The 13,327-nt window shown below is 54.1% G+C and overlaps 1 long non-coding RNA gene across 1 annotated transcript; it reads left to right on the forward strand.

Moving 5' to 3' along the window:
• Positions 1-6,307: 6,307 nt before the first annotated feature.
• On the forward strand, positions 6,308-12,711 carry LOC143831459 (uncharacterized). The gene is made up of 2 exons (XR_013228883.1): positions 6,308-7,345; positions 9,468-12,711. It is a non-coding gene; the product is annotated as an uncharacterized LOC143831459 (long non-coding RNA).
• The last annotated feature ends 616 nt before the right edge of the window (positions 12,712-13,327 follow it).

The following is a 13,327-nucleotide window of genomic DNA, read 5'->3' on the forward strand; positions in this document are numbered from 1 at the left end:
CCTGATGAAATGTGCATGCACATGAAAGCTTGAATAAAACTCTTGGTCTAGAATGGCCCCCTAAGGGCCATTCCGCACAGGCTACGATGTTGCATTAGAATTAGAACAAGACCCTCGCTCTTATGGAAAGAACTGGGTGGTTTTATTTTTTATATATTTGTTATTTTATTGTAAACCGCTGTGAGTCTTTGAGAGCAGCAGTAAATAAGTCAAGATGCAAATAAATAAATAAATAAATAAAAGTGCCCCTGGACTCAAACTTTGTTCTGCAGGCACGCAAAAGCTTCTAACCACAATTAAACTTTGTTAGTCTTAAGGGTGCCTCTGGATTCAGACTTTGTTCTTCCTGGCCAAGAAGAAGAGCTGGTCATTATATGCCGCTTTTCTCTACCTGAAGGAGTCTCAAAGCGGCTTCCAGTCGCCTTCCCTTCCTCTCCCCACAACAGAAACCCTGTGAGGGAGGTGAGGCTGAGAGGGCTCTGAGAGAACTGCTCTGTGAAAGCAGCAATATCAGTGCGGTGGCGAGCCCAAGGTCACCCAGCTGGCTGCATGTGGGGGAGGAGAACTGCAGAATCCAACCTGCCTCACCAGACTACAAGTCGCCGTGCCTAACCCCCACACCGAGCTGGCTCTTAAGAAACCCAGCAATCCCCTGCAGGCGACCCTCGATGAACCTACGTGCCCTTATGACCTTGGTGCTTTCCGTCCTCCTGGGTCTGATGGTTCTCTGCCAGTGGCTCATGCCCACAGAACTTGTCTGGGTGTTGCAGAAAACTGAGAGGGTGCCAGGGATGGCGCTTCTGCTGCTGGGCACCCCGGAGCACACCCTCAGTCCCCCAGAGTCCGCGCTGTCTCATCCAACCGGGGCCGCTCTCCAGGATCTCAAGGGGGGGGGGGGTGTCCCATCACTGTCAGCCCAGCCCTGGGCCCGGGAAGCGAGGGGCTCTGAGCCCAAGCAGCTGCTCTGCCACTGCCCTTCCCACCCCTCCCCTTTGGCCTCAGGGGCATTTCATCCACCAGCTGGCAGCCCCCCCCCCAGCCTGGGGTCACACAGCATGGCCGGCAGGGACAGCCTCGGGAGGCCCTCGGGCACCGAGATCCCCGGCAGACTTCACTCCAGCCGCCCAGGCAGCTAACTCCGAGCCAGCACCAAGGAGGGAGGGGGCCTGGGGGGGGGCTGCCACGCTGGGCATCCATGTCAAACCTGAACAAATAACCTGTTTTGCACGGAGAACAGGCAACTGGGGCGCTGTGCTCTCCGAGGCCGGTGGGCCTTTTGATCAATCTAAGCATGAGGGAGGGAGGGAGGAAGCAGGGGAAGGAAGGAAGGAAGGAAAGGAGGGAGGGAGGGAGGGTGGGAGGGAGGAAGGAAGGAAGGAAGGAAGGAAGGAAGGCAAGGAGGGAAGAAAGAAAGGGAAGGAGGGAGGGAGGGAAGGAAGGAAGGAAAAGACTGAAAGAGGAAGGAAGGGAGGGATGCTTTAGGATGCTCAGGGCCGATTCTGCGTTGAGCAGGGGGTTGGACTAGATGGCCTGTGTGGCCCCTTCCGACTCTATGATTCTAGGGATGGAAGGAGAGAAGGAATGGAGGGGGGCCTCAAATTGGTGTTTATCAGGTTATGGATATCAGGTGGAACTGGACTCTGATTTATTGTGCTACTTCAGACCCACACGGCTACTCCTTTGAATCTGACTTAATGCAGGTTTGCAACCCTTTGAAATGTTGCAATTGCAGAATTTGGTCAGCGCTCCCTGCAGGGCGTTGGGACTTCGGTGTGGCTAGGCTGGCGTTGTGGAAGGGCAGCTAAGTCACAGCTGCTGGCGAGAGACATTCAGACATCGCCTGGCTCCCAATATTCCTCACATCACAGACTCCCTAAGGCTGGCCCTGCGTGGCTTGTCCAGGCCAGACCGGACTGCCCGAGTGAGGACTAGCAGCTGCCAGCCGACACCGTTTGCTTGCCTGGAGTTGGTGCGGTTCCTCTTCAGCGGCTCCGCTCCTCATTGCAGCTCAGTGTCCGCTGGCCAAGGGAGCCGGACTGCAGGCCCTGGTGAGAGGAGGAGGAGGAGGAGGAGAAGGAGGAGTCTTTGCCAAGTTAGGTTAAGGGGAAACATATGGGAGGGGGGGGAGAACACGGAGCAAAGAACATCATTAGAGGAAATTCCTAGAAAACAGAAAAGTCCTTGCAAGGTCAGTGTGAAGTTGCTAAAAGGAAAAAAAAAACCTTTCCCTCCAAGGGATAGAAAAATGGTGAGGACACACACTTGGTATTTTTACTTCTTAGGAACTGGCGTTTGGGGGAGGCCAGTTAGAGACGGCGAAGCAAGAAGTCGGCGGCTTGAAGGAGAGGCTGGTTTCCCCTGGAGGAGCACGTGGTTCGATGTACAGATCTTTCGGCATGGATCAGGACAAATGGATCGGTTCCTGGAAAGTGTGGAGCATGTACATGGGTGATGCAGGCCTTGGAAGGGAGGGCAGGTCTGCAGCTGGATGTGTAAATTTGTGCAGAGAAAATTAATAAAGCCGTCCTGGAACAAGCACAGTCTCCTTCTCTTCTCATTAAATCTGCACAGTATAACGTTGCCAACGGCCTCTTGCCCCGTGGATGAGCACTTTATGCCACCAGGGTCCCTGATTGGCACCCCAGCGCCTGCCAGGTCACTCTTGGAAAGTGGGAGGAGCCAGATGGTGCTCCGGCTGAGCAGGGCTCCTGACTGTAAATCTGATTTGCGGTGAGGAATTTATTCCCATGGTAGCCGCGTTGACTTTATTCTCTCTCTCTTTCCCAGTATATAATTTTAAATTACCTTTCTTCTTCCTTGCACATGGGCTTCCTGTTGTGGCTCCGCCTCCTGTGGTGGCCATTTTGTGGTGACTCCTTTGTGAATAGTTGTGTGTGTGAGAGCCAGTTTGGTGTAGTGGTTAGGAGTGCGGACTTCTAATCTGGCATGCCAGGTTCGATTCTGCGCTCCCCCACATGCAACCAGCTGGGTGACCCTGGGATCGCCACGGCACTGATAAAACTGTTCTGACCGAGCAGTGATATCAGGGCTCTCTCAGCCTCACCCACCCCACAGGGTGTCTGTTGTGGGGAGAGGAAAGGGAAGGCGACTGTAAGCCGCTTTGAGACTCCTTTGGGTAGAGAAAAGCAGCATATAAGAACCAACTCTTCTTCTTCTTCTTCAGTAATCTCAGGGCTCTCTCAGGCTCCCCTTCCTCACAGGGTGTTTGTTGTGGGGAGAGGAAGGGAAGGCGAATGGAAGCCGCTTTGAGCCTCCTTTGGGTAGGGAAAAGCGGCATATAAGAACCAACTCTTCTTCTTCTTCTTCTTCTTCTTCTTCTTCTTCTTCTTCTTCTTCTTCTTCTTCTTCTTCTTCTTCTTCTTCTTGTGTGTGTGTGTGTGGGGGATTTTCTTTCTGCCATCTGGAGGTTTATGGTTTAGAGGACTAGGGATTTTACGAGGCTTTATGTAATATGCCTTGAGTTCCACCAAGGAGGAAGGTGGACTATAAGTGTCATAAATTAATGAATGAGTAAATCCTCCTTGAATTCCTTTTGAAATAGGGGGCAAGGAAGTTTTAGTCTTATGTGCATACTAGACCTCTGTAGAGCAGACTTTAGTAAACTCAGAGACATGATAAAGGTCTCTGGAATGCGGGAAGGGAAAGGAGCAAGTGAGGGGTGGGCTACACAAGAGCTATTGCATGTCCAAGTCGTGACTCTTTCAGCAAGATGGAAACATGGGAAGGGATCCAAGAAGCCCGTCTGGATGAACAGAGAACTTCAGGAGCAGCTAAAGAAGAAAAAGGAACAGTTCAAGAGATGGTGGGAAGGGCAGACCTCTAAGGAAGAGTATCTGCAGATTACAAGGCATTGTAGGTCAGTCAACAGAGAGGCCAAAGCTGGGAGTGAGCTGAGACTGGCCAGGGGAGCAAGAAAAGCTTCTTCAGGGACATGAGGAGCAAATATAAGGCAGCAGTCTGCTGTTGGGTGAACATGGAGAGATTCTGAAAGAGGACAGAGAGAAAGCAGAAAGGCTCTGACTTTTCCCAAAGAATATGAACACACGCAGGTTGGCATGGACAGAGAGGTTGTCGAGAGGCACCTGGCCAGATTGTGTACACCCAAGAGTGCTCAAAGAACTTTCTGGTGAGCTTGCAGAACCCTTGTCCATCACCTTTCACAACTCTTGGAGGACTGGAGAGGTGCCAGAAGACTGGAGGAGAGAAGACCAAGGAAACTACAGGCCAGTGAGTCTGGCCTCAATTGCAGGAAAGATAATGGAGCAGATTTTAAAGGGGGCAGTCAGCAACCATCTGGAGAACAATTTGTTGATCTGGGGAAGTCAACACAGAGTCATCTCCAACAGGTCCTGCCCAGACCAACCTGGTTTCCTTCTTTGACTGTGTAATGAGCTTATCAGATCATGGAAACTCAGTGGATATTGTTTACCTGGATTCAATGAGGCTTTTGACGCAGTTCCCCATGATGTTGTGGTGGGTAAACTGGAGGACTGTAGACTGGATTTTCAGAGGGTTAGGGGGGTAGGGGACTGGCTAGAAAACCGTACTCAAAGAGTGGTCGTCAATGGTATTTCATCTGATTGGAGAAGGTGAGCGGAGGGGTGCCACAGGGCTCAGTACTGGGCCTGGTACTATTTATTAATTTTTATGAATGATCTGAATGAGAGGGGTTGGGGGACTCCTCATTAAATTTCCAGATGACACCAAATTGGGAGGCGTATCAAACACCCCAGAAGATAGAATCAACAGGATCTGAACATGCTAGAAAAGTGGGCAAATAAGAACACGAGGCAGGAAGTTAATTCGCAAAAAGCAGAGGTCTGCACATTTACTGTTGCCAGTTTTTCAAATATTGAGGGTTATATCCACTTCTGGATATTGCGGGGAAAAGGTAGGGTCACTCCAAGATCAATCATGCATGTTGCAGAGAGGAAATTTAAAGCGGCCAGAATCAAAATGGAAATTGAAGTCAGTGTAGATGAGAGGGATTTATTCGAGCTGAGAGAGGGTAAAAAGGCCCCGTGCAGATGACACCCTGGTCATTTTGAACTTCTGTGGCTTCCTCTGAGCCACAGACCTTCCCCGAAAGAACATCGAGAGAGAAATGTTTAAACTTTGCAGGGACAGATGAACCTGCCTTGTACTGATTCAGACCTTCAGTCCATCCAAGTGGAATTGTCGACTCAGACTGGCAGCTGCTCACGGAGTCCCTGCGAGAGGCCGCTCCAAGCACCCCCTCCCTCCTTCTGGGCACCTTCTGCATGCCAAGCAGAGGCTCTGCCGCGAGGGAAAGAGCTTCCAGAGGCTACAGCCCCAATTTCGGTGCATTCCTGCCGGGGCCCCTCTGCCGGTTTGGAAGAGAGGAAGTGCTCCAAAGAGGGGGGGGGTGGAGAGTTGTGGGTCTGGCCGTTGAGGCGGCCGTGGCGTGTGAGGGAAGGGCTGTGCAGGGAGCCAAGATTCCCGGCCAACTGTGGGAAGGATTGGATGTGGCCTTCTCGGTTTACAGATGTTTGGGAGCCTCAGATGGAAACGAGGCCAAAGTTGATTCCAGACTAGCAGATGTTTTTGGGGAAAGCAAGACAAGGGACAGATTCTTATCTCGGCCACGTTGTGGATCACTGCGGGTCAGGCATCCCCTCCACATCCTGCTTCGTGCTGGGCTGGGGGGGGGCGTGACGGAGAGCCCAAGGGGTGGGCGGGCGGGCGGGCGGGCAAGTGGGTGCCGGGACGGAGCAGGCCAGGAGCGTGTGTTGGTGCCGAGGCCCCCCCTCCCGGAGACACACACTCACACACAGTTCAGTGAGCAGACCGGGGGGAGCACGGGGGGTTAGAACTGGAAGCAGATGGTCACTTTGGCAGGGCGCCGAAAACAAGAATCTGTTCCATACATCGCACACAGCAGTCTCGGCAGAGGCCTTTGCCAGGAAAAACAGAATTACCTCTCTGATTACAGCAACTGGGCGCAAGCGCTCTTCCTGTAAGGCGGCCCTTTGTGCGCCCGCCAGGCCCGGCCAGGCTAGAGGCGGCCGGCTGGGTTTCTGGAAAGGACGGGGCAAAGCCCAAACTGCCCCACAGCTCAGGGGAGGCCTGCAGCAGAAAGGGGGGCGGGGGACGGGGGGGCGGGGGGACTTCGTTGCACGGCTGCTTTGTCTTTTGCAGCGCCAAAAGTCCATCCCCCCACCCCGGGTAAAGAATCCAGGGGACTTCCCAGGACTACAGCAGACGCTGGATCCACAGCCACCCCCATCCACTCCCCCCTTTCTATGCTGCTGCCATTCTCGGGGGGAGGGGGGCTTGCTGGAGTTCTCCAGGGTCCTCTAGATGCCCTTCTCTATGCGTTTGGAGCATCCATTCCTCTCCTCCTGCCTTGGAGGGTGGGCCACATGCCTCTAGACCCTCCCAAAGGATCTCCTCCGCAGGCTCCACCCTCCAGGTATTCCCGAAACCAGAGTTGGCAACCCTCGGCCTCCCAGTCCTGCCTTTTGTACAAGACGTTCCTTTTGAGAAAGGCAAAAATAGAGTCGATGCTAGAGCTTTATAGCAAGCAGATGTTCTGAGCGTGAGGTCCTGCTAACTCCTTCCTTGCCGGATCCCTGCCTTGCTCGCTGGCAGGCTGTCCGGCTTCCTCCTGGCGGCCCCCGCCTCCCCCCACCCCGAGTTCTGCAAAGGACCTTCTGAGGAGCACAAGGCAGGAGGGCCGAGGGGGCCGCCCTCCTCCCCCAGCGCAGCACAGGACAGGCCAGGGCAGCCTCCGTTCCGCAGAGAGACCTCTGGTCCTGCCCGGGCCTACGAAGGGAGCTGTGTGGCTGGGGACCTCCCAGAGTTACCATCCACCTCTAGCGGCAGAGATCCCTTCCCCTGGAGGGGGGATTCTAGGCCTGACACTCCACAAAGTTCTCTCCCCTCCCCACAGCCCACCCTCCCCAGCCCCACCCCAAATCCCCACCCTAAATGACACCCACCCTCCTCGCCTTCCGGGAGCCACGGCCATGACATTCTCCCAGGGCTCCATCCTTCCCTCTGCCTTTCGGGGCAGACCCCTTAGAGCCCAAATGCCCCCTGAAGGGCCCGCTCTGGGTCACAGTCACAGTCGGCAATTAGACCTTGCAGGGGTGGGAACGGTCAGAGGAAAGCTGGGGGGGGGGACCTCAGAGGGGCATGAATGCTCTGCAAAGCGGTGGGAAAGCGAGGGGGAGCTACCCTTCCCACTACCCTCCCCGGCGGCCTGGCACTTGGGGCAGATGACCCTCAGGGAAACCCACATGTCCCCTCACTGACTCCAGCCTCCCCAGAAGAGAAGGAACAATATTTCGGACTCATTCAGGTAAGCCAAGTTATTCTGGGGAGGGCAGAGGACAGGACCCCAGGATTGGGTTTACACTACAGGCAGAATGGGACCGGCTAGATATCGGGGTGGGGATGGGGGTGGGGTTCACAGTCTGAGGAGTTCAGGGGTGGGATGGGCTGCCTCAGGAGGGGGGGAGCTCCCCTGTACTCCAGGTCTTTAGGCAGCGGCTGGACAGCGACTTAGGCGCTGGTTCTGTGCATGTTGGATAATGCTCTTTTTGGATTCCCCACATGTGGGATAATGCTCATTCAGTGTGCTTCTGCAGTTGGATTTTCCCGTCCCCAAAAGGAAAATCTATTTCTAACGTGCATCAAAAGTGTGGAAAGATCCCTGGATGTTGAGGCTGGTCCTGCTCTGGGCGGGGCTGGGACTAGAGGGGCTACAGGGCCCCTTCCCACTCCAGGATTCGATGCTTCTTACATCTGGTACGATTTCTGGCCAAGGCAGCCCTTCATAAACCTTTGGCTGTTGCTGGTTGCTTCCAAGAGACCTCTGGTAGGTTGGCCACGGACTCCGCTGCTTGTACATTTTGCTAAGTGAAACCGCTCTCAAGTGGTGTGCTGGGGGTGGGGGGGGGGAGAAAACTTATTCCACAGGAGGAATTCCCCCTCACGTTCACTCTGGGCCGACTAAGGAGTTTCCAACTAAGGTCCATGTGACCGGAGGGCCTAGGGAAGCCAGACGTCACGGCCTTTGCCCTCCGATCTTGAGTCACACGTTATGAGCATCTACTGGCCTCGGAAGGTATGAAAAGGGCACAGGACTTGGCCTTTTCCATCAGCTTTTCTATTAAGAACAATGCAGGAGTAATGACAGCCCTCCCCCTCCTGGGCAGCTGGTCCCACCACCACACCGCGCTTGGCTGGCGCCTCTTGACATCCGACATGCGACCGTGAGTGCTGGCACCCCTGTGGCCCTCCTGCCCTGAAGGGAAGCTTCCTGGGGAAGGCCGTGAGTCTGACCAGTCAAAGATGGGGTGGGGAGAGGAAGCGTCTCCCTCTTTGCCCGCCATCCATTGGCCCACTCCAGGGGCCTCCCTAAGCAGCTCACCCACCCCCCACTCCCCACCCCGCCCCTCCCCCCCAGGCTGGGATCAATCCTGGACAATGCACAAGACCAGGCAGCAGCGCATGAAGGAAACCCTGCAGGGGCATCGGAGAAGATGTGTCGTTAGCACAGTTAAAGTAAGAACTTCCTGGTGCTTCCCAAATGGATTCTCCCTCTGTCCTGACTGGCTTGATTGGAGACGTCCTGCTCCTTTGAGCATCTTCCTGTTTGCATTCAGGCAAAGAAGAACAGTTAGTCAGTTAGACTGCTGGGACTCTCTCTCTCTCTTTCATTCCGGGGGGAAGCTTCCGTGTGAATGTTAAGGATCAAAGGTGAGGAGAAAGACCCCATGAGACCCCGTGTTCTGCTGCAGAGCGTATCCCCCTTCGTGGCCTGCCTTCCGGCCACTCAATTCGAGGGCAGGAGACCAAGCCGGTTTCCTGGGAGGGAAGGAGAGCTGGGGCTTCCTTCCGCAGGTGCCTGGGAGCTCCGGTTCTTGAAACTTGCCCGTCTCTCTGGAGCTCTGGGGCCAGGATCAAGTTGTTCTCCAGCAGACCCACAGGGGCCCCCTTAGAAACTGCCTGGTCCCTGTGGAGGGGGGCAAAAGCAGGCCTGGGCAGAAAGAGCTTTTTGCCCAGGTTTAAGGATCTCATTGGGCTGCGGGAGCTCAGCAAGGTCAGCCCTGGCTAGGATGTGGGGGGGGGGCAGGCCCCTGAGGCCGCCCTGGATGGCTGAGCAGGGGCAGGCAGTGGCCACCACCTCTGAGCATCTCTTGCCTTGACAACCTCAGTCAGGAGGGGTCCCCATGAGTCGGCTGTGGCTTGAGGTCCCCCTCCCCCTCCACCCCCCACCAGGGATACTTAATCCCCCCCCCCCGCATTCTGCTTCTATTGTATGTGGGGGGCTGCTCAGCTCCTCCCCATGGCCTTCTAGCCACTCTTCTTTGCCTGCAGCCAAAATCAGGTGCCATCTAGAAGTGAAGGACGGAGTCCTATTGGATCCACTGAGGAGGGGTATTTATACTGAGCAAAAATCTCCCTTTTCTTCACAGCAAACTCCTCCTCCTCCTCCTGCTAGGGATGCCAGCCTCCAGGTGGGGACTGGAGATTTCCTACTCTGACAACCGCCCTCCGGATTACAGAGGTCGGTTCCCCTGGAGAAAGCGGCTGCTTTGTGCCCCGTTGCTGAGGCCCCTGCCCTCCCAGGCTCCATCCCCAAATCTCCAGGGTGGTCCCAGACGGGATCTGGCCACCCTCCTCTCCGCAAGGGGGGAACCGGGCAGCTTTGCCCCCTCCCCACCCAAGGAGCGCCTGATCCTTCACTTCTCCGCTGATCCCAGCTCAGCATCAATCGGCCTTAATCCAGAGCAGATGTTGATCTCGACCAGCGCATGGAGAACGACGTGGAGCCGTGTCACATTCCTCACATTTCACCAAACTGCCGTTTGTGGATCCAAATCTGCGCTTACCGCATTTGCGGAGACCACATTAGACTCTCTCTCTTGCGGAGGGGGGGGGGGAGGGTTGTCGCGCTTTCCTCCCTTGTTTTGTCATTTGCACCTGGGCCTTCTACGCTTGTCCCTCTGCCGCCTGAATTTATAGGCCGCCAGCCCGGCAGCAGAGTGTAGCTGGGTGGGGAGTCGCGAGATAACAAATTGCAAAGTCACACTTCATAAACTGCGGAGTCATGAATAATGAATTGAGAAATCCTGAATAATCAGCCGAAGGAAGGAGGCAGATCAAAGAGACACGGGATTTGAAAACAATGATCCTCAGCCGCTGCCGTTGAGCGGTCTAAAGCAGGGGTAGTCAAACTGCGGCCCTCCAGATGTCCATGGACTACAATTCCCATGAGCCCCCTGCCAGCGTGTGCTGGTAGGGGGCTCCTCGCCAGGGCCAGAGCCTTCTCCGTCCTGGCCCCCACCTGGTGGAACGAGCTCCCTGAGGAGATCAGGGCCCTGACGGAGCTAAAACAGTTCCGCAGGGCCTGCAAAAGGGAGCTCTTCTGCCAGGCATTTGGCTGAGGCTGACCGGAATCAGCAACATCTGCAGGGCCCCTGAACCTCCCTCCCAGGAATCCATGCACCTCAGCCATGGACCGGTTTGGACTGCTATGAATTAAACCAGCAGTTCTCAACATTTTCTTCTCCATGACCCCAACTTTGGTGGCGGCTGGTGCAGGGGCGGCGGCAGTGTGCACGCTTGTGGGTGGCATGCGCATGCATGCACACAACGATCGAGGCAGCGTGGGGGCAGCCAATGCCATGGCTCTGCCACCTCCGCTCACCTCTGCCGCCCGCTGCATCTACCACACGCCTCCACACGCCTCCACCGCCAGCCTCTGCTGCCCGCTGCCCATCGTGGTGGGCAAGCTGGCGACCCCAGGAAAGGGGCCAGGTGAACCACTGAATCAGACAGTTACCTTCAGTTGTGGTTGCTGTTGTTCTTGTTGTTGTTACAGTCCCCTTATCTGTTATCTTATGAAGAAACATTGCTTTATGTATTCTTTATGTTCCATGTGAACTGCCCTGGGCCTCAGGGGAGGACGGAATACAAATATAACAAATAAATAAATATAAAAGCAAATAAATAAAGGAGATGGCCCTGAGCCCGATCCCAGCACACGGGTTCACATGTCGGGGGGCAAGAGACACAGGCCAAGCATGGTGTAGCAGTGGGACCAGCTGCCCGGGAGGGGGGTGAGCTGCCCAAGCAGGGACTGGACAAACCCTTGTTAGGGATGCTCTAGGCGGAGCCTGCATTGAGCCGGGGGTGGGACTAGCTGGCCTCTGTGGGCCTTTCCAACTCTATGATCCTAAGTCAGGGGTCTTCCATGCACTTCTACTTCCAGAGACCAGAACTGTGCCAGCTCTGTCTTGTTTCCCGTCCCAGAATCAGCCTGGCCAAGTCACGCCATCAGCTGTTCGTGTGAACACAGGTGCTGTGCATGACAACCCATCCTCCTTCCCCCTAAACAGGCTGGGCTTCAGTTGTGGAGAAGCCCCAGTTTCCAGGAGCCGATGTGTTAGCCTGTGAAAACTCACACCCACAACGGTTGTGGTTGCGGTGTGGAAGGCAGCTGTGCCGAGGAGGCCAGTGGCGCTGGTTGAACGCCTGAGACTTCCCTGGTGCCACGAGCCCCTTTGCCAGCTCTGCGCTTCTTTGTCTGACGCTGAGGCTTGGAACATTTAGAGTACTCAGAGCAGCTGTGCATTTTCCTTTGGGGCAACACCACTAGAGTCTTCGCTGTGCCCCCCCGCCCCCCCCCAATTTCTCCCCCTTGCCCTCCCAGGAATCTCCAGGTCATCTGTTTGCTTCTTGGGGCTGTCCTTGTGGGTTGTGAAACTGTTACTCCCCGAATGGCAGCCTCAACTTCTGCAGACCTGGAACCGGAAGGGAGAAGGGGGGGATCAGTGGTGAGGAAGGGGCCAGAGGATCCAATCCACGCCCTACTCGGTTCCCTTGAAGGAGAGGCAAGAGGGGACGTTAAAACCGTCCTGCAGGAAGCCCAGTCGCTCTGTCCTTGTCACCACAGACCCAGGCTGGAGTTTTTAGGCTCCACTTGTGCTTGACCCATGAGCGGTTCAGCAGAGCCACACCCACCCAGGACCTTCCCCCGAAAGTAGCCAGGCCCATGGGCTTCGTTTTGAAGGCCCACCCCTGGACTTGGGGCTCAGCACAGTTTGTGCAAAGGCCAGCTGGGCAGGATGTCCCAGTGCAGGGAAGAAGAAATGCGGAAAGAAGTCCCTGTGCTCTTCTGCTTTTCCAGAGGAGAAAGGATGACTATATATATGGGGGGGGGGGAGTAGCTGGGAAGGGTGCAGCAAAGGCCAGAGATGGGGACCACCGGGGAGGAAGCCTAGAAGGGTCTCAGCCGCTCCCCACTTAGCCTGACCTTCTCTTCTGCCTTTAGCCAGCCAGACCAAAATAAAGGAGCACAGAAAGTACTAAAACGAGATTTGAAATGATGACTGTCAAAGATTTCCACCCACATAAGCACAAGGCAGATGCAAATCCTGAATTGCCAGCATGTTTTTTTTTAAAAGATCTCATTTGGCAATTAAAAAACACACCTGCTATTTGTATTAATTAGTTTGGTGCTCGTTGGTTTAATTCCCATAATTTTCTATTTGTCATTAATTTTCTTCCCAATATTTTATACATTGTTAATCTGGTATTTTGATATTAACTCAACAGTTATGCAGTTCTTGACTGCAGTTGATGACTTTAACATTGTACAGAGGATCATATTTGATTAAGTGAATGCCTTTTAATTAAAGTGGAAATTCAGTTCGATTAGCTGGTTTAAATGAATTGTACACAGAGGTTTTCATCCTTTAAAAAAATTACGAAAGCTGATTGTATAGTAAAGAAGCTGCAACCTGGAAAAAGACATCGTTGGACAGATCAGGGCAAGGAGCTCTGTGGCTGGCCGGCTGGCCGTTTTGGTTTCCGCGTGTCGATACTTAGAATGGCCGTGAGAAAGCCAAGCTAGTAAACAGCCGTCTTCCCATTTTAGCAGTGCAATAGATCCCAGCTAAATACGAAAGCTGGAAAAGGCAAATTTATTTCTCCTTCAGACCAAACAAAAAAAAAAAATCACCTTCAGACAAAAAGACATGATGAATGTTCTTGCAAAAATAAAAAAATAAAAAATGCAGGGGTGTTTCCCATTTTAAGGCTGGACTTGAATCCTGGCACGATTGGCCCCAGCTATTAAAAAGAGTATTATTCCTCCTAAAAGACTCTGCCGATCACGACAGTAAATTAATCATTTTAAAAATAAAAATCCCAGACTTGGTTGTATCTCTCTCCTCCGCCGGGGGCCAGAGTCCTTTTTAACCGGGATTTTTCAGACTGTGGATGAGTTTGCAGAAGGATAAATACGCGAGGGGAAATTGCAAAAAGAAGC

This window comes from Paroedura picta, chromosome 3 (assembly GCF_049243985.1).
Source record: "Paroedura picta isolate Pp20150507F chromosome 3, Ppicta_v3.0, whole genome shotgun sequence".
NCBI lineage: Eukaryota > Metazoa > Chordata > Lepidosauria > Squamata > Gekkonidae > Paroedura > Paroedura picta.